General features: G+C 43.3%; 2 protein-coding genes across 3 annotated transcripts in view; one reads left to right on the top strand and one right to left on the bottom strand.

The window, feature by feature from the left end:
* LOC118394764 (tensin-3-like) overlaps positions 1 to 4154 on the bottom strand; it is a 79289-nt gene extending 75135 nt beyond the window's left edge. For both annotated transcript variants that reach the window (XM_035788293.2, XM_035788294.2), the window contains exon 1: positions 3566 to 4154. The gene's annotated coding sequence lies outside the window, so the exon portion shown is untranslated. The remainder of the gene's footprint in view (positions 1 to 3565) is intronic.
* Positions 1 to 18593, top strand: part of LOC118394762 (solute carrier family 22 member 23-like) — a 457726-nt gene that overhangs the window by 332756 nt on the left and 106377 nt on the right. The gene's annotated exons all lie outside the window — the stretch shown is intronic.

Genomic DNA, 18593 nt, shown 5'->3' with positions numbered 1-18593 from the left:
CTACCTATCTTCAATGCTCTTACTGAGGGAAGGAGGTATATGGGAGGAGGGAGGTATACGGCCTACAGGGAGGAGGTGAGGGCCCTCGGAGTGTGGTGTCAGGAAAATAACCTCACACTCAACGTCAACAAAACTAAGGAGATGATTGTGGACTTCAGGAAACAGCAGAGGGAACACCCCCCTATCGACATCGATGGAACAGTAGTGGAGAGGGTAGCAAGTTTTAATTTCCTCAGCATACACATCACAGACAAACTGAATTGGTCCACTCACACAGACAGCATCGTGAAGAAGGCGCAGCAGCGCCTCTTCAACCTCAGGAGGCTGAAGAAATTTGGCTTGTCACCAAAAGCACTCACAAACTTCTACAGATGCACAATCGAGAGCATCCTGGCGGGCTGTATCACCGCCTGGTACGGCAACTGCTCCGCCCTCAACCGTAAGGCTCTCCAGAGGGTGGTGAGGTCTGCACAACGCATCACCGGGGGCAAACTACCTGCCCTCCAGGACACCTACACCACCCGATGTTACAGGAAGGCCATAAAGATCATCAAGGACATCAACCACCCGAGCCACTGCCTGTTCACCCCGCTATCATCCAGAAGGCGAGGTCAGTACAGGTGCATCAAAGCTGGGACCGAGAGACTGAAAAACAGCTTCTATCTCAAGGCCATCAGACTGTTAAACAGCCACCACTAACATTGAGTGGCTGCTGCCAACACACTGACATTGACACTGACTCAACTCCAGCCACTTTAATAATGGGAATTGATGGGAAATGATGTAAATATATCACTAGCCACTTTAAACAATGCTACCTTATATAATGTTACTTACCCTACATTATCCATCTCATATGTCCCCTTTGCAGAAAAGCATCCCTAAAGAATGATGTTTCCACCTCCATGCTTCACAGTTTGGATGTTGTTCTTGTGGTTGTACTCATTCTTCTTCTTCCTCCAAACACGGCGAGTGGAGTTTAGACCAAAAAGCTCTATTTTTGTCTCATCAGACCACATCACCTTCTCTCAATCCTCCTCTGGATCATCCAGATGGTCATTGGCAACCTTCAGACGGGCCTGGACATGCGCTGGCTTGAGCAGGGGGACCTTGCGTGCGCTGCAGGATTTTTATCCATGATGGCGTAGTGTGTTACTAATGGTTTTCTTTGAGACTGTGGTCCCAGCTCTCTTCAGGTCATTGACCAGGTCCTGCCGTGTAGTTCTGGCCTGATCCCTCACCTTCCTCAGGATCATTGGTGCCCCACGAGGTGAGATCTTGCATGGAGCCCCAGACCGAGGGTGATTGACCGTGATCTTGAACTTCTTCCATTTTCTAATGATTGCGCCAACAGTTGTTGCCTTCTCACCAAGCTGCTTGCCTATTGTCCTGTAGCCCATCCCAGCCTTGGGCAGGTCTACAATTTTATCCCTGATGTCCTTACACAGCTCCCTGGTCTTGGCCATTGTGGAGAGGTTGGAGTCTGTTTGATTGAGTGTGTGGACAGGTGTCTTTTATACAGGTAACGAGTTCAAACAGGTGCAGTTAATACAGGTAATGAGTGGAGAACATGAGGGGTTCTTAAAGAAAAACTAACAGGTAGGTGATCAAATACTTATGTCATGCAATAAAATGCAAATTAATTACTTACAAATCATACAATGTGATTTTCTGGATTTTTCTTTTAGATTCTGTCTCACAGTTGAAGTGTACCTGTGATAAAAATTACAGACCTCTACATGCTTTGTAAGTAGGAAAACCTGCAAAATTGGCAGTGTATCAAATACTTGTTCTCCCCACTGTATGTGTAGCAAAAAAGCAACAACAAAAAAAAACTACGATATTTGTCCTCCGAAGAGGGAGGGGTTAACTAACATAGCAATTTAAAAAATATATATTTAAAAAACCCCACAGAAGAACCTAAATAAATAATTCAGTGGAATCTGTGTGTGACAGCAGCACCCACCAGGCTCCTAAAGCACCACCTAATTACCGCCTTCGTTCCCAAGGTCATAGAGGAATGTGTTCCAAAATGAATTACACTCCCACTTTATCTCTCCTCCCTCTATTTCTCTTTCTCTCTATCCCTCTCTTTCACTTACTTTCTCTCTTTCTCTCTCTCCTTCTCTTCGCTCTAGCTAATGGCTTACATATGTGTGCTGTGTGGCTACAAAAGAGATATATTTCATTTCTGTGACACACAATACTGCCCCAGCAGCCCTCAGACCGACAGTCAGTCTGTGCCGTGTGAAGAACAGAATGCCCTGTTAAGCTTAGCTTGCTGTACACACACACCAGCCATTTGCCAACCCACCTGTCCAAACCACGAGGTCCTACTAATCCGTTTTTGTAATTGCCGCCTATTTATCAAAGGAAAGAGAGAGACAGAGAAGATAAGAGAACTCATGTGTTTTCTAACTTCTTTCTACACTCGTTTCACATTTCACACCTGATAGTTGAAAAAACATCTTGATGTGTGTGTATAACGGATGTGAAACGGCTAGCTAGTTAGCGGTGGTGCGCGCTAAATGGCGTTTCAATCGGTGACTTAACTTGCTCTGAGACCTTGAAGTAGTGGTTCCCCATGCACTGCATGGGCTTTTGTGGAGCGATGGGTAACGATGCTTCGTGGGTGACTGTTGTTGATGTATGCAGAGGCTCCCTGGTTCGTGTCCGGGTATGGGCGAGGGGACGGTCTAAAGTTATACTGTTACATGTGTTCTAATGTGTGTCCATGATGCATTAGAGCTTTTCTTCGGATTGTTTTATAGATACGAAGGTGTAAATGCAGGTGTGTGTGTCTGGATCCAGACTTTTAAGGAGATAAAGGGGAGGGATCTAGACACCGGTAAGGAGGCAGGGTGTAGCCTATGTGAGGTAAGAGGGACTCTTGTACATGTCATCAACAATGGGCCTGAGGCCTCAAATACCACACAGCAGCTGTGGCTTGAAGAGTTGAACTTGTTTTTTTTCTCTCTTTCACTCTCTCTCTCTCTGTCTCTGTCTCTCCCCATATTTTTTTTCCCCTGCAGACCAGCCATTCAACAAAAGAGGTGGAAAAAAGGTGTTTTTAAATGCAAGACTCATAGAGCTATGTGAGGCCTATGCTACCTCTGGAATGGCCCCATATGTTTCACATTATAAAGGTCTCCAGCACAGCAAAGCCCCAAAAACCATGGAGACCCAAACCAATGCAAAAGACGGCTCAACAAATAGGACATTTACAGTTGTGCAATTCTCTCACTGTGTGAAAAGCTGCAGCCAAAGCTTGATGAGGAGATCATGGTTTTTAATGAACTACACTCACTGTCGAATTCAAACAAATCACAACCACACTGCTTGTAGTTTGAATGACACCGGTAATAACCCACTTCTCTCTCTATCCTGAATCCCGCCTGGTATTTTGAATCAATTCCCCGAAGCGAAATGTGCCTGAACCACAGGTTAAAACTTCCCCAGACTCCATGAAACTACTCCAGAACTACTTTGATGAACTAGCACAACACTGAAACCAGCTCCCCTGCAAGTATAGCACTACAAACAACTGCAAAACACCAAACCTTACCGTTTTAGAACCAAAGAAAGTCACTTTTATTTTCCTCCTTTCTTTAAAATCCTTCGTCAGTCAGACACTGCTAGGGAGAGGTGGGTAAAGTCCAGTCCAGGTGAAGACGAGTAAAATAGCTCTCTGCCCGTCACACAGGCTTAGAGGAAGTTGACTGGCTCTCCTCTGCTGGAATGCAGTGATTAGAGGCACTTCTTCTGTGAGCTCACTTTGTTCAGGCTCTGCTGCCCCCACTGCTGCTCCCTCCCAGGCTGTCGCTGCTGGCTCCTACTACTGGCTGTTGTTGCTGGCTCCTACTACTGGCTGTTGCTGCTGGCTCCTACTACTGGCTGTTGCTTCTCCCTCCCAGGCTGTTGCTGCTGGCTCCTACTACTGGCTGTTGCTGCTGGCTCCTACTACTGGCTGTTGCTGCTGGCTCCTACTACTGGCTGTTGTTGCTGGCTCCTACTACTGGCTGTTGCTGCTGGCTCCGACTACTGGCTGTTGCTGCTGGCTCCTACCACTGGCTGTTGGCTGCTGCAGGCCGTGGTAAAATGGAAGCTCTGCTCCCATCAACCCTCAACACACTTTCTCCAGTCAGACGAGGCTGCTAGCTGCTGCAGCCGCCACAAGTTCTGGCACGGGATAGTTCTCCCACTGTGTTGCTGCCTCCCTCCCTGATCCCTCCCTCCTCCACTTTCCCTCCCTCCCCCTCCCTTTCCACACACACACACACACACACACACACACACACACACACACACACACACACACACACACACACACACACACACACACACACACACACACACACACACACACACACACACACACACACACACACACACATATACACCAGTGGTGGAAAAAGTACTCAATAGTCATACTTGAGTAAAAGTAAAGGTACCTTAATAGAAAATGACTGAAGTAAAAGTGAAAGTCACCCAGTAAAATACTACTTGGGTAAAAGTCTAAAAGTATTTGTTTTATCAACAACAACAAAAAACATACTACCTACTCATTCAAGGGGTTTTCTTTATTTTTACTAGTTTCTACATTGTAAACTAATATTAAAATGGAAACTCTGCTCTGTGCCTGAACTGCTGCTCTGCTCCCATCAACCCTCAACACACTTCCTCCAGTCAGACGAGGCTGCTCGCTGCTGCAGCCGCCACAAGTTCTGGCACGGGATAGTTCTCCCACTGTGTTGCTGCCTCCCTCCCTGATCCCTCCCTCCTCCACTTTCCCTCCCTCCCCCTCCCTTTCCACACACACACACACACACACACACACACACACACACACACACACACACACACACACACACACACACACACACACACACACACACACACACACACACACACACACACACACACACACACACACATACACCAGTGGTAGAACAAGTACTCAATAGTCATACTTGAGTAAAAGTAAAGAAAATAGAAAATGACTGAAGTAAAAGTGAAAGTCACCCAGTAAAATACTACTTGGGTAAAAGTCTAAAAGTATTTGTTTTTATCAACAACAACAAAAAACATACTACCTACTCATTCAAGGGTTTGTCTTTATTTTTACCAGTTTCTACATTGTAAAATAATATTGAAGACATCAAAACGGTGAAATAACACATATGAAATCAAGTTTTCAACAATTAAAACACAATTTATATTTGAGATTCTTCAAATAGCCACCCGTGCCTTCATAACAGGTTTGCACACTCTTGGCATTCTCTCAATCAGCTTCAAGAGATAGTCACCAAGTCCAAGTCCAAGTCCAAGAACAGCTCAAATAAGCAAAGAGAAATGACAGTTCATCATTACTTTAAGACATGAAGGTCAGTCAATGGGGGAAATGACAAGAACTTTGAATGTTTCTTCAAGTGCATCAAGCTCTATGATGGAACTGGCTCATGAGGACTGCCACAGGAATGGAAGATCCAGAGTTACCTCTGATGCAGAGGATAAGTTCATTAAAGTTACCAGCCTCAGACCCAAATAAATGCTTCACAGAGTTCAAGTAACAGACACATCTCAACATCAACTGTTCAGAGGAGACTGTGAATGAGGCATTCATGGTCAAATTGCTGCAAAGAAGATACTTGCTTGGCCAAAGAAACACGAGCAATTGACATTTTTGACAAATTTTAGATTTTTGGTTCCAACCGCCCTTTCTTTGTGAGATGCGGTGTGGGTGAAATGGATGATCTCCAAATGTATATTTCCAACGGTAAAGCAAGGAGGAGAAGGTGTGATGGTGTGGGGGTTCTTTGATGGTGACACTGTCTGTGATTTATTTAGAATTCAATTCATACTTAACCAGCATGGCTACCACAGCATTCTGCAGCGATACAGCATCCCATCTGGTTTTGGCTTAGTGGGACTATCATTTGCTTTTCAACAGGACAATGAAGGAGAGTGATGGAGTGCTGCATCAGATGACCTGGCCTCCACCATACCCTGATCTCAACCAAATCTCGATGGTTTGGGATGAGTCGGACTGCAGAGTGAATTAAAAGCAGCCAACAAGAGCTCAGGATATGTGGGAACTCCTTCAAGACTGTTGAAAAGCATTACAGATGAAGCTGGATGAGAGAATGCCAAGAGTGTGCAAAGCGGTCATCAAGGCAAGGGGTGGCTTTTTAAAGAATATCAAATCTATTTTGATTAGTTTAACACTTTTTGGTTACTACATGATTCTATATGCGTTATTTCATGGTGTTGATGTCTTCACTATTATTCTACAATGTAGAAAATATTAAAAATAAAGAAAAACCCTTAAATGAGTAGCTGTTCTAAAACTTTTGACCTCTAGTGTTCTTAAGTATCAAAAGTAAATGGAATTGCTCAAATGTACTTAATGTCCCACACTGATCATAGTTTGCTTTGTATGTTTCTATGTTTTGTTTGGTCAGGGTGTGATCTGAGTGGGCATTCTATATCGGATGTCTTGTTTGTCTGTTTATGTGTTTCTGTGTTCGGGCCTGATATGGTTCTCAATCAGAGGCAGGTGTTAGTCATTGTCTCTGATTGGGAGCTATATTTAGATAGCCTGTTTTGTGTTGGATTTTGTGGGTGGTTGTTTCCTGTCTTTGTGTTTGTTGCACCAGATAGGGCTGTTTCGGGTTTTCCACGTTTATTGTTTTGTATTATGTTCATGTTTAGTTTTCTTATTAAAAAACATGAACTTCAACCACGCTGCATTTTGGTCCGCCTCTCCTTCCCAGGAAGAATCCCGTTACAGAGCCACCCACCAAAACAGGACCAAGCGGTGTGGTGACAGGCAGCGGCAGCAGGAGCAGCGCAAGGAGGACTGGACATGGGAGGAAGAGTTGGACGGAAAAGGACCTTGGGCACAGCCAGGAGAATATCGCCGCCCCAAAGAAGAGCTGGAGGCGGGGAAGGCGGAGAGGCGCTGGTATGAGGAGGCAGCACGGCGGCGTGGATGGAAGCCCGAGAGTCAGCCCCAAAAATGTCTTGGGGGGTGGCACACAGGAAGTATGGCGAAGCCAGGTAGGAGACCTGTGCCAACTTCCTGTGCTTACCGGAGGGCGAGAGAGACCGGGCAGGCACCGTGTTATGCTGTGGAGCGCACGGTGTCCCCAGGACGGGTGCATAGCCCGGTGCGGTACATATCAGCTCCGCGTATCGGCCGGGCTAGAGTGGGCATCGAGCCAAGTGCCATGAAGCCGGCTAAATTACAGGCCTCTCTCATCTTTGTAAGTGGGAGAACTTGCACAATTGGTGGCTGACTAAATACTTTTTTGCCCCACTGTATCTGTCCCAAACCCACTGGCTCCAGGTCATCTATAAGTCTTTGCTATAGGTAAAGCCCCGCCTTATCTCAGCTCACTGGTCACCATAGCTGTGCTCCAGCAGGTATATTTCACTGGTCATCCCCAAAGCCAACACCTCCTTTGGCCGCCTTTCCTTCCAGTTCTCTGCTGCCAATGACTGGAACGAATTGCAAAATTCACTGAAGCTAAAGACTTATATCTCCCTCACTAACTATAAGCATCAGCTGTCAGAGCAGCTGACCGATCACTGCTCCTGTACACAGCCCATCTGTAAATAGTCCACCAAACCACCTCATCCCCATACTGTTATTCTTTTGCTCTTATGCACCCCAGTATCTCTACTCGCACATCATCATCTGCACATCTATCACTCCAGTGTTAATGCTAAATTTGAATTATTTTGCCACTATAAGTGCTCACTGGCAAGTACACATAAACAAGATCCCACAAAACACAGTGGGAAAATGGCTGCCTAAATATGATCCTCAATAAGAGACATCGATAAACAGCTGCCTCTGATTGGGAACCATACCAGGCCAACCTAGAAATAAACAACCTAGAGTACCCACCCTAGAAATAAACAACCTAGAGTACCCACCCTAGAGTACCCACCCTAAGGCTCTCTATGGTCAGGGCGTGACAAGTGTGCTGGCCTTTCTGTCTTTTTCAAGCTTTAATCCTGCAATTTTTTTGAAGGAAAGTTAAATGATTATTATGGATTTAATATGATATTGACCAGCTTGCATATGCTTTGAATCTATAGCGGTCTTAATAACATGAAACCAGTGCTGGCAAACCTAAAAGCCTTCAAACTTATTTTGCTAACTTAAGTGTCTGGCGCCCTCAAGGAAATAGCTCCTTCAAGGGTTCCCTTCACTCTCATTTAAATGTTTATTCACAACATACATCTGGTATAAATTAATAAAGATAGGACCACCATCAAAATTTAATTTGTGAATGGAAGTATTGTATTTTTTTATTTTACCTTTATTTAACCAGGCAAGTCAGTTAAGAACACATTCTTATTTTCAATGATGGCCTGGGAACAGTGGGTTAACTGCCTGTTCAGGGGCAGAACGACAGATTTGTACCTTGTCAGCTCGGGGGTTTGAACTCACAACCTTCTGGTTACGGTTACTAGTCCAACGCTCTAACCCAGGGGTGTCAAAGTCAAATGGACGGAGGGCCAAATAAAAAATTTAGCTACAAGCCGAGGGCCGGACTGTTCGAATGTTCATTGAAAATTTTTTTAATGACGCATATAGTCTAGTGAACCTAATTGAACCTACTGAAAACCTAACAAATATATTCCAATATGATCAGATAAATAAAGCAATATTTTCTTATGGCTCTGTCAGTAATCTTTAATTTTCAACAGACACAAAAGACAAATTTCCTTTATATAAAAATCCCCATAACATGAACATTAAATGAAAGAAACCGGTATTCAAGGCACCATCAGTAGCCTATATTTTCTATTTTAGCAAAAGTGGGCTAAATTTACTTCAAAGAAAAAAACAATAATAGCAATTTTCTATCATCCACTCAACTGAAATATTTTTAAAATATAATTGGATTGAAATACAATAAAATAAAGTGCAAAAATCTATTAATCAAAAACAACACTTTGTTTAAGGAGAAGTAACATGCAGTGAAAACAAATATTAAACTTTAACTTTTAAACTTGAACTGAGTAAAAACTCTAAATATGTGATTGCACAGTAATGTTCACTTGTTTGAGGTTGAGGGTGATACTTGGTGGTGTCCCATCTTTTCCACAAGTTCATCAATGTTCGGGGTAAGGCTCTGAGCTGAGGAAATCCTCAGAATTGAGTGGAGGTGTTCAGCAGTAAGTCGACTTCTGTGTGATGTTTTGTTCAAGTTCATCAAAGAAAACAGTTGTTCACACAGGTATGTGCTGCCAAACATAGACAACGTTTGAGCAGCCTGGATGCGCAGCTGGGGCATTGTGTCGGGGAGGAAACGGGCGAACTCCGCAGCACCCACTGCCGCATATTTTGCCCTCAGTGCATCATTGCATTGGAGGTCAATCAACTCCATTTGGAGGTTTGGTGGTGAGCTTTCCACGTCAACAGCAAATGGGTTACCGAGCAGTTCCAACCTGCTTTTTTGTGCTTCAAAGTCAGCAAATCGGCGTCGAAAGTCAGCGGCAAGCATACCTATTTTATCAGCCAACTGTGCGCTCGGGAACGCACTGGTAGAGAGCTTCTCTTTCATGGTCTGGCAGCTGGGAAAGTGGCTCAAATTTTCTTTCCGCATCTGCGTCTCCCACAGAGTCAGTTTGGTTTTAAATGCCTTCACTGTACTGTACATATCAGAAATGACACGATCCCGACCCTGCAGCTGCAAGTTCATTGCATTCAGATGACTCGTAATGTCACACAGAAAAGCCATTTCACACAGAAACATTTCGTCTCGGAGTTGTGTTGTGTCTTTCCCTTTGCTGTCCAAGAACAGACAAATCTCCTCACGAAGCTCGAAACATCTTTGAAGCACCTTTCCCTGGCTTAGCCATCGCACCTCTGTGTGATAAGGCAAATCACCATGCTCCGTTTCTAACTCCGTCAGAAATGCCTTGAACTGGCGGTGATTCAAACCTTTGGCTCTGATAAAGTTAACTGTGCGCGTGATGATGCTCATTACATGCTCCATTTTCAAGGCTTTACCGCACAACGCTTCCTGGTGTATGATACAATGATAAGCTGTCAGCTCACCTGTCGCGTTTTCCTCTTGCATCTTTTCCCGTATCTTCGCCACCAGTCCGCTCCTGTGTCCACACATCGCAGGTGCTCCGTCGGTTGTCAAACCCACGAGTTTTTCCCAAGGCAGCTCCATCTCATTTACACATCTTGACACCTCTTCATACAAATCATGCCCCGTAGTTGTGCCATGCATAGGACGTAAAGCCAAAAACTCCTCTGTCACGCTTAGGCTGGAGTCCACTCCGCGGATGAAAATTGACAACTGGGCAATGTCAGAAATGTCGGTGCTCTCATCCACAGCCAAGGAATATGCAATGAAATCTTTTCCCTTTTTCACAAGCTGCTCTTTTAGATTGATGGACAACTGGTCTACTCTCTCGGCAATGGTGTTTCTGCTCAGACTCACATTTAAAAAGAGTTGCCTTTTTTCTGGGCAAACTTCGTCACAAACTTTAATCATGCAGTTTTTGATGAAATCCCCTCCGTAAATGGCCGGGCTGATTTAGCGATCTCTTCTGCCAAAATAAAACTGGCCTTGACAGCAGCCTGGCCTTGTGATTTGGCTTTTTTGAACAGAGCCTGTCGAGATTTGAGGCCTCGTTTTAATTCCTCTGCCTTTTGTAGCCTTTGTTCCATGTCCATATTCTTGTTTTTGTCCGCGTGTTTCGTTTCATAATGTCGTCTCAGATTATACTCTTTCAGTACCGCCACACTTTCTCCACACAGAAGACACACAGGTTTTCCAGCTACCTCCGTGAACAAATACTCCGACTCCCACCTTGTTTGAAACCCCGGTTCTCAGTGTCCACCTTCCGTTTTGCCATTTTTGATGGGTATCTGAAAGTTAATTTTACTGTGATGCTGACAACTGCTGTGCCAATAAATATTGAAATGAAGCAGCCTACTGCTCGGTGCGTCACCGTTGCATTGTGGGAAATGTAGTATTGGTGCGTGTAAAAGATCTGCGGGCTGCCGGCTTGCTGCGGTCTGCGGGCCGGTTCTAATAATAAATCAAGATCATCCCAGGGGCCGTAAAAAACCTTCTCGCGGGCCGGATGTGGCCCGCGGGCCTTGACTCTGACATATGTGCTCTAACCACTAGGCTACGCTGCCGCTGTATGTATCACATTAGAGGTATTCTCTCACCAGCAATATTTATTTGTATTTGTTTTATGATTACACATTTTTATTTTTATTTTACGTGAAATATTTAGCTTTGTCTGAAGCAGAAAAGGGTAGGAAATTCAAAAAATAATTTGACCTATGCACTAACAAGTTGTGAAGCTGCGTATGCTAAAAAACCTAGGTCAAATTAGCTTTGGAATTTTTTGTCTTTTTTGGCTTCAGACATAAACTAAATTTGCTGTTTATTTTCTATTCATCAGCCATAACTGCCTAACAATGATTAAACACAAACAAAGATCGGTTATCAGAAATACTTATTTAGATGTTTCTCCGTTGTTATTGGTTGATATCAAATGTGTTTCCATATAAAAAATGCTCAGCGTGTTTTCTTTTGTAGGTATTCTGAATAATGTGATAGAAACTTTCAAGTTGGATGAAAGAAATTTGTTTTTCTGTCCTTTGTCCTTTCCTTTGTCCTTTCATTTGTCCTTTCATTTCCTTTGTCAGTTCCTTTCCTTTGTCCTTTCCTTTGTCCTTTCATTTGTCCTTTCATTTCCTTTGTCAGTTCCTTTCCTTTGTCCTTTCATTTCCTTTCCGTTCCTTTCCTTTGTCATTTCCTTTCCTTTGTCATTTCCTTTCCTTTGTCCTTTTCTTTGTCCTTTCCTTTCCTTTGTCATTTCCTTTCCTTTGCCCTTTTCTTTGTCCTTTCCTTTCCTTTGTCATTTCCTTTGTCCTTTCCTTTCCTTTGTCATTTCGTTTCCTTTGTCCTTTCATTTCCTTTGTCATTTCCTTTCCTTTGTCCTTTGCTTTCCTTTGTCATTTCCTTTCCTTTTTCATTTTCTTTCCTTTGTCCTTTCCTTTGTCATTTCCTTTCCTTTGTCCTTTTCTTTGTCCTTTCCTTTCCTTTGTCATTTCCTTTCCTTTGTCCTTTCCTTTGTCCTTTCATTTCCTTTGTCATTTCCTTTCCTTTGTCCTTTTCTTTGTCCTTTCCTTTCCTTTGTCCTTTCATTTCCTTTGTCATTTCCTTTCCTTTGTCCTTTTCTTTGCCCTTTCCTTTCCTTTGTCATTTCCTTTCCTTTGTCATTTCCTTTCCTTTGTCATTTCCTTCCCTTTGTTCTTTCCTTTCCTTTGTCATTTCCTTTCCTTTGCCCTTTTCTTTCCTTTGTCCTTTCCTTTCCTTTGTCATTTCCTTTCCTTTGTCCTTTTCTTTCCTTTGTCCTTTTCTTTCCTTTGTCCTTTCCTTTCCTTTGTCCTTTCCTTTTTCCTTTTACTTCCTTGGTCCTTTCCATTCATTTGTCTCTTTTTTAAGACATTGTACTCTGCTCTCATATTTCCTCAAAAATGTTGTTCATTTTACTCAGGTAGTATTATTTTCCTAAGGCTTTGACATTTCATCCATCCTGCTGCATGGAAAAACAATGTTTGTGTTATAATATGTATCAACAGTGGGAGCAAAGCAATTCCCCCACATCCAACCTGTTCTGCTGTATTTGGCCCAGGTCAGAAGAAGTGCACTATAGAGAGTCAGGTGCCATTTGGAACATACCTCTAGAAATATTGTAATTTAATAAACAGGTTGTAGCTACCTTAACTAGATATATGTAGCGGACACTGTACCATTAGTAAGCTAGCTAGCTAGTTAGTTGCCATCGGCAAAAAGCTGGTTTTCAAGGGAAAAGGAAGAGACCCTGTGAACGACCTCTGATTTTGGACGTGTGCCTCGCTGTTTACAGTGAAACATATAGCAGTTAGCTAAGGCACATTTGCTAGCTTGCAGTCTGAAGTTTACATCCGTAATATTATCAAGGCGGCCCTCCATCTTAACTCCTCCTTCACATTTACTGAAGTGGTTGAATAGTGTAGAAGGGAACCTCCCTGACAGTTTTTTTCTCTCGTCATGACCAGAATGTGGTTCAGGTAGTTTCAGGCATTTATTATACTCCTGCTACGTTAGGTTGACGTAACATGGACATCATTAACAACTGTAGGCTTGCTAGTCAGCAAATGTTAACTAGCTGAACGTTAGCTAGAATTAAGGGTTAAAACATTCGCTAGCTAGCCAGTTATTTAGCTATTTTTTTGATGTACCTAGTTATATATTGCTTTGACCTACTTAGCCAACGTTATCAACGAGAGAGAATCCAAGCTTGTTGTCTTACATTAACGTTAGCTGTAACCAGGCACCTGAGTTGACTTACTATTTCTACAGACAGGGGGAGGCCAGGGTGCTGTAACGCCGGATAAAGCGGCGATAAAAGTTGGCAAACCCCAGGAAGCATTGCAGCTGCTCCCTGGATGTAGGCTGAGGCCAATCCACCACCACTCTCACCTTCTCTGGATCCATCTGGACACTCCCATCAGAGATTATGTAGTCCAGAAAGGGAATGATGGAGCGATGGAACTCGCACTTTTCCACCTTAACAAACAACTGGTTCTCCAGAAGGCGCTGAAGAACCTGTTGGACGTGGTGCATGTGTTCTTGTGGGGGAGCTGGAGAAGATGAGGATGTCATCAATGTAGACGAAGACAAACCGGTTCAGCATGTCACAGAGAACATCATTCATCCAAGCCTGGAACATAGCAGGGGCGTTGGTGAGGCCAAAGGGCATGACCAGATATTCGTAGTGGCCGCTGGCCGTGTTGAAGGCGGTATTTCACTTGTCCCCCTCTCGTAACCGCACCAGATGGTAGGCGTGTTGTAGATCCAGCTTGAAGAAAACAGTGGCCCCCTGGAGCAGCTTGAAGGCCGAGGAAGTGAGTGTTAGCGGATATCGGTTCTTCACAGTAAAGTAGTCCCCGTTAGTCAATGCACGGATGCAGGGTCTTGTCGTTTTTCTCCACGAAGAAGAAACTTGCGCCAGCGGGAGAGGAAGAGGGATGGATAAATCCTTAGCTAGGGAGTCCCCAATGTAGGTCTCCATAGCCTTGGTCTCTGGTCCCGGCAGAGAGTACAGACATACCCGGGTGGAATGTAGTAAATCCCGCCATCATAGGGGCAGTGCCGTGGAAGGGAAGTGGCCCGGGAATTTCTGAACACCTCCCGGAGGTCCTGGTAATCCGCGGGAAATGGTGGAGAGGTCCGGAGCAACTTCCGAGCCCCCAGGAAGACATCCCGGGGCAGGTTGCGCCGACTTCTGACAATGGACAATTGCAGAACGGACTGCAGCCCATGATAGCACCCATACACGAGTTGATGAGGGGATTGTGCCGCTGGAGCCAGGAGAATCACAAAACCATGGGAATCTGGGAGGTCTTAATGAGCAGGAATTGAATTGTCTCGCTGTTATTCCCAGACACGGGTAGGTTGACGGGAGTGGTGTTATGAGTGACCTGATCAATAGAGCGCCCGTCCAGTGCTCTAACATCCATGGGAATGGAGAGGGGCTGAGTGGGGATGTTCAGCTCGGAAGCCAGTGTGTCGTCCAAAAAGCTCTCATCGGCCCCAGAGTCAATGAGGACCCAGAGAGATTTGGACTGATTTCCCCACAGCCGAATGACATGAGTTATAGTTCGGGTTTTATCTAACATTAGGAAGATAACATCTCTACATTCAGAAATGTGTTTTAAATTAAATATCCTTGAAATGTTATCCTACCATTCACTAAAATGTTGTGCACAACCTTTTTTAATTAATTTCACCTTTATTTAACCAGTTAGGCCAGTTGAGAGCTAGTTTTCATTTACAACTGCGACCTGGCCAAGATAAAGCAAAGCAGTGCGACAAAAACAACAACACAGAGCTACACATAAACAAACGTACAGTCAATAACACAAAATAAAGAAAAACAGAAAAATCTATGTACAGTGTGTTCAAATGTAGAAGAGTAGGGAGGTAGGCAATAAATAGGCCCTAGAGGCGAAAATAATTACAATTTAGCATTAATACTGGAGGGATAGATGTGCAAGTACAGATACTGGGGTGCAGAAGAGCAAGAGGGTAAGTAATAATATGGGGATGAGGTAGTTGGGTGTGCTATTTACAGATTGGCTGAGTACAGGTACAGTGTACAGGTACAGGTACAGTATCGGTAAGCTACTCAGACAGCTGATGCTTAAAGTTAGAGGGAGATATAAGACTCCAACTTCAGAGATTTGTTTGTATAAAATATTCACCTGATGTTACAATAACATTCCTAGAACACATTTCGTCTGTTCTTTAAAGGTTCCCAGAATGTTTCATTAGGTTGTGGGAACCGTCTGGTCTGAACACTGTGGGGACATCACAAAAGATACCATATGTTCCCAAAACACAAAGAATGTCCAGTTGGCCTGATTATTACAATGCTTCTATTAGGTTGCAAGAACCATTCACCTGATGTTGGAAGAACATTCCCAGAACACATTGTTATGTTCTTTAAAAGTTCCTAAAACATTTCTTTAGGTTGTGGGAACTTTGTGGGGATATGACTAGGTTCCAAAAACACTAAAACTGTCCTGACATTCAGATAATGTTTGACTGTTGCAAGAATGTAGACAGAACAGGCTTGCTGAATTATTATAAGGTTCCTAGAACATTTAATTAAGTTTTGGAAGTTGTCTGGGATGTTGAACAAATATTATTGTGATATTAACGAAAGTTGCACAGAACATTCCCACAATGTTCCACAATGTTCCACGATTTCTAAATAAGTACGTTTGTATGACGATAATAGTATCATTGTTTTAGGTTTAACATAATATTCCATTGAATTTCATACAAAATACATTTGACCTTGTCTTGGAGGTCCTCAGAACATTTAAAGAATGTTATATTTAAGTTTTGACCTAATATTACCACAACATTCTCAGTAGGCACATGTCTAGCTCCTTAAAGCAGATTTAACAGCGTGGTACAGACACCCATGGCATTTTATTTATTTCATTGGACATTTGACCCGCTTTTAATCATAGAAAAACAACAATAAAACTTTTGGGGTTGAAATCACGTGGAAACAATGTTGATTCAACCAGTTTTTGCCTAGTGAGATGTGACTCCAATAATCAACACGATCTTCAGTTTGGAATGTAAATCATTTCATCAGGTGTGTTAGCATTAGGGCTGGAGAAAAAGTTTGACACCAATCACGCCCTCGAGGGCTGGAGATCCAGATGCAATCATGTATCTCTGACATGTAGAATAAGGAATCATGTCAGCTCTATTTGTGATATTTCTATCTGAAACTTTTGTTTTTGTACTGAACATTGTACTCTCCATCCCTGTTCCTGGAGAGCTTATAGTTTTTTCCCCCGTTTTTTTTCTCCAACCCTATCATCGTGACTAATGTATCTAATTAACTATAAATCCGTCAAATCTACACGCGGTATTGTCATTGTAATGTTTGCCCAACTGAACGGCTTATTTTTCTATTCATGGTTGGCATATTATCCATCATGAAGCAAATCAAGTCCTACATGAAGAGCGGAAGTGGTTTACAGAAATACCAATCACATGACTACACTAAATACAAATAAGAGCAAACTGCAGTACATTCAGTACAGTAACTGTCGGCAACAACATCCCTCAAGTACCCCCAAAAGCACACATTTGTGTTGTGGCTCCGGACAAAGCCACCTGATTCAACTCATTGAGGGCCTGATGATTAGTTGACAAGTTGAATCAGGTGTGCTTGTCTGGGGCTACAAGAAAAATGAGGAAGAGGCAAAGAGAGAGGTATAACTGGGCCCAAGATTGGTCTTCTCCAGCAGGTGGCTTTCTTTGTTTCAATCACCAAGCAAGGAGTTTTTTTTTAAATTGCTTATTAGCTACACGTGGCTTATTTGATCGAATTGAAGTTTTGTAATGCTTAGGTTGTTACGAGTGTACAGGGAATAATCCCGGCAACTTTGAGAAAAAAAACACTTTATATCGGAGTTGTGCCTGTTATTCACACGTACAGTTGGGCAGAAAAGTATTTAGTCAGCCACCAATTGTGCAAGTTCTCCCACTTGAGAGAGGCCTGTAATTTTCATCATAGGTACACTTCAACTATGACAGACAATTTTTTAAAATAATTTATTTGCAAATTATGGTGGAAAATAAGTATTTGGTCATTAACAAAAGTTTATCTCAATACTTATATACCCTTTGTTGGCAATGACAGAAGTCAAACGTTTTCTGTAAGTCTTCACAAGGTTTTCACACACTGTTGCTGGTATTTTGGCCCATTCCTCCATGCAGATCTCCTCTAGAGCAGTGATGTTTTGGGGCTGTTGCTGGGCAACACGGACTTTCAACTCCCTCCATATTTTCTATGGGGTTGAGATCTGGAGACTGGCTAGGCCACTCCAGGACCTTGAAATGCTTCTTACGAAGCCATTCCTTCGTTGCTCAGGTGGTGTGTTTGGGATCATTGTCATGCTGAAAGACCCAGCCACATTTCATATTCAATGCCCTTGCTGATGGAAGGAGGTTTTCACTTAAAATCTCACGATACATGGCCCCATTCATTCTTTCCTTTACACGGATCAGTCGTCCTGTTCCCTTTGCAGAAAAAAAGCCCCAAAGCATGTTTCCACCCCCATGCTTCACAGTAGGTATGGTGTTCTTTGGATGCAACTCAGCATTCTTTGTCCTCCAAACACGACGAGTTGAGTTTTTACCAAAAAGTTCTATTTTGGTTTCATCTGACCGTATGACATTCTCCCAATCTTCTTCTGGATCATCCAAATGCTCTCCAGCAAACTTCAGACGGGCCTGGACATGTACTGGCTTAAGCAGGGGGACACGTCTGGCACTGCAGGATTTGAGTCCCTGGCGGCGTAGTGTGTTACTGATGGTAGTCTTTGTTACTTTGGTCCCAGCTCTCTGCAGGTCATTCACTAGATCCCCCCGTGTGGTTCTGGGATTTTTGCTCACCGTTCTTGTGATCATTTTGACCCCACAGGGTGAGATCTTGCGTGGAGCCCCAGATCGAGGGAGATTATCAGTGGTCTTGTATGTCTTCCATTTCCTAATAATTGCTCCCACAGTTGATTTCTTCAAACCAAGCTGCTTACCTATTGCAGATTCAGTCTTCCCAGCCTGGTGCAGGTCTACAATTTTGTTTTTGGTGTCCTTTGACAGCTCTTTGGTCTTGGCCATAGTGGTGTTTGGAGTGTGACTGTTTGTGGTTGTGGACAGGTGTCTTTTATACTGATAACAACTTCAAACAGGTGCCATTAATACAGGTAACGAGTGGAGGACAGAGGAGGCTCTTAAAGAAGAAGTTACAGGTCTGTGAGAGCCAGAAATCTTGCTTGTTTTTAGGTGACCAAATACTTATTTTCCACCATAATTTGCAAATAAATTCATTAAAAATCCCACATTGTGATTTTCTGGATTTTTTTTCTCTCATTTTGTCTGTCATAGTTGACGTGTACATATGATGAAAATTACAGGCCTCTCTCATCTTTTTAAGTGGGAGAACTTGCACAATTGGTGGCT

The sequence above is a fragment of the Oncorhynchus keta genome, chromosome 15 (assembly GCF_023373465.1).
Source record: "Oncorhynchus keta strain PuntledgeMale-10-30-2019 chromosome 15, Oket_V2, whole genome shotgun sequence".
NCBI lineage: Eukaryota > Metazoa > Chordata > Actinopteri > Salmoniformes > Salmonidae > Oncorhynchus > Oncorhynchus keta.
Note: the sequence above shows the minus strand (reverse complement) of the source record. Positions and strands in the feature narration are given on the sequence as shown.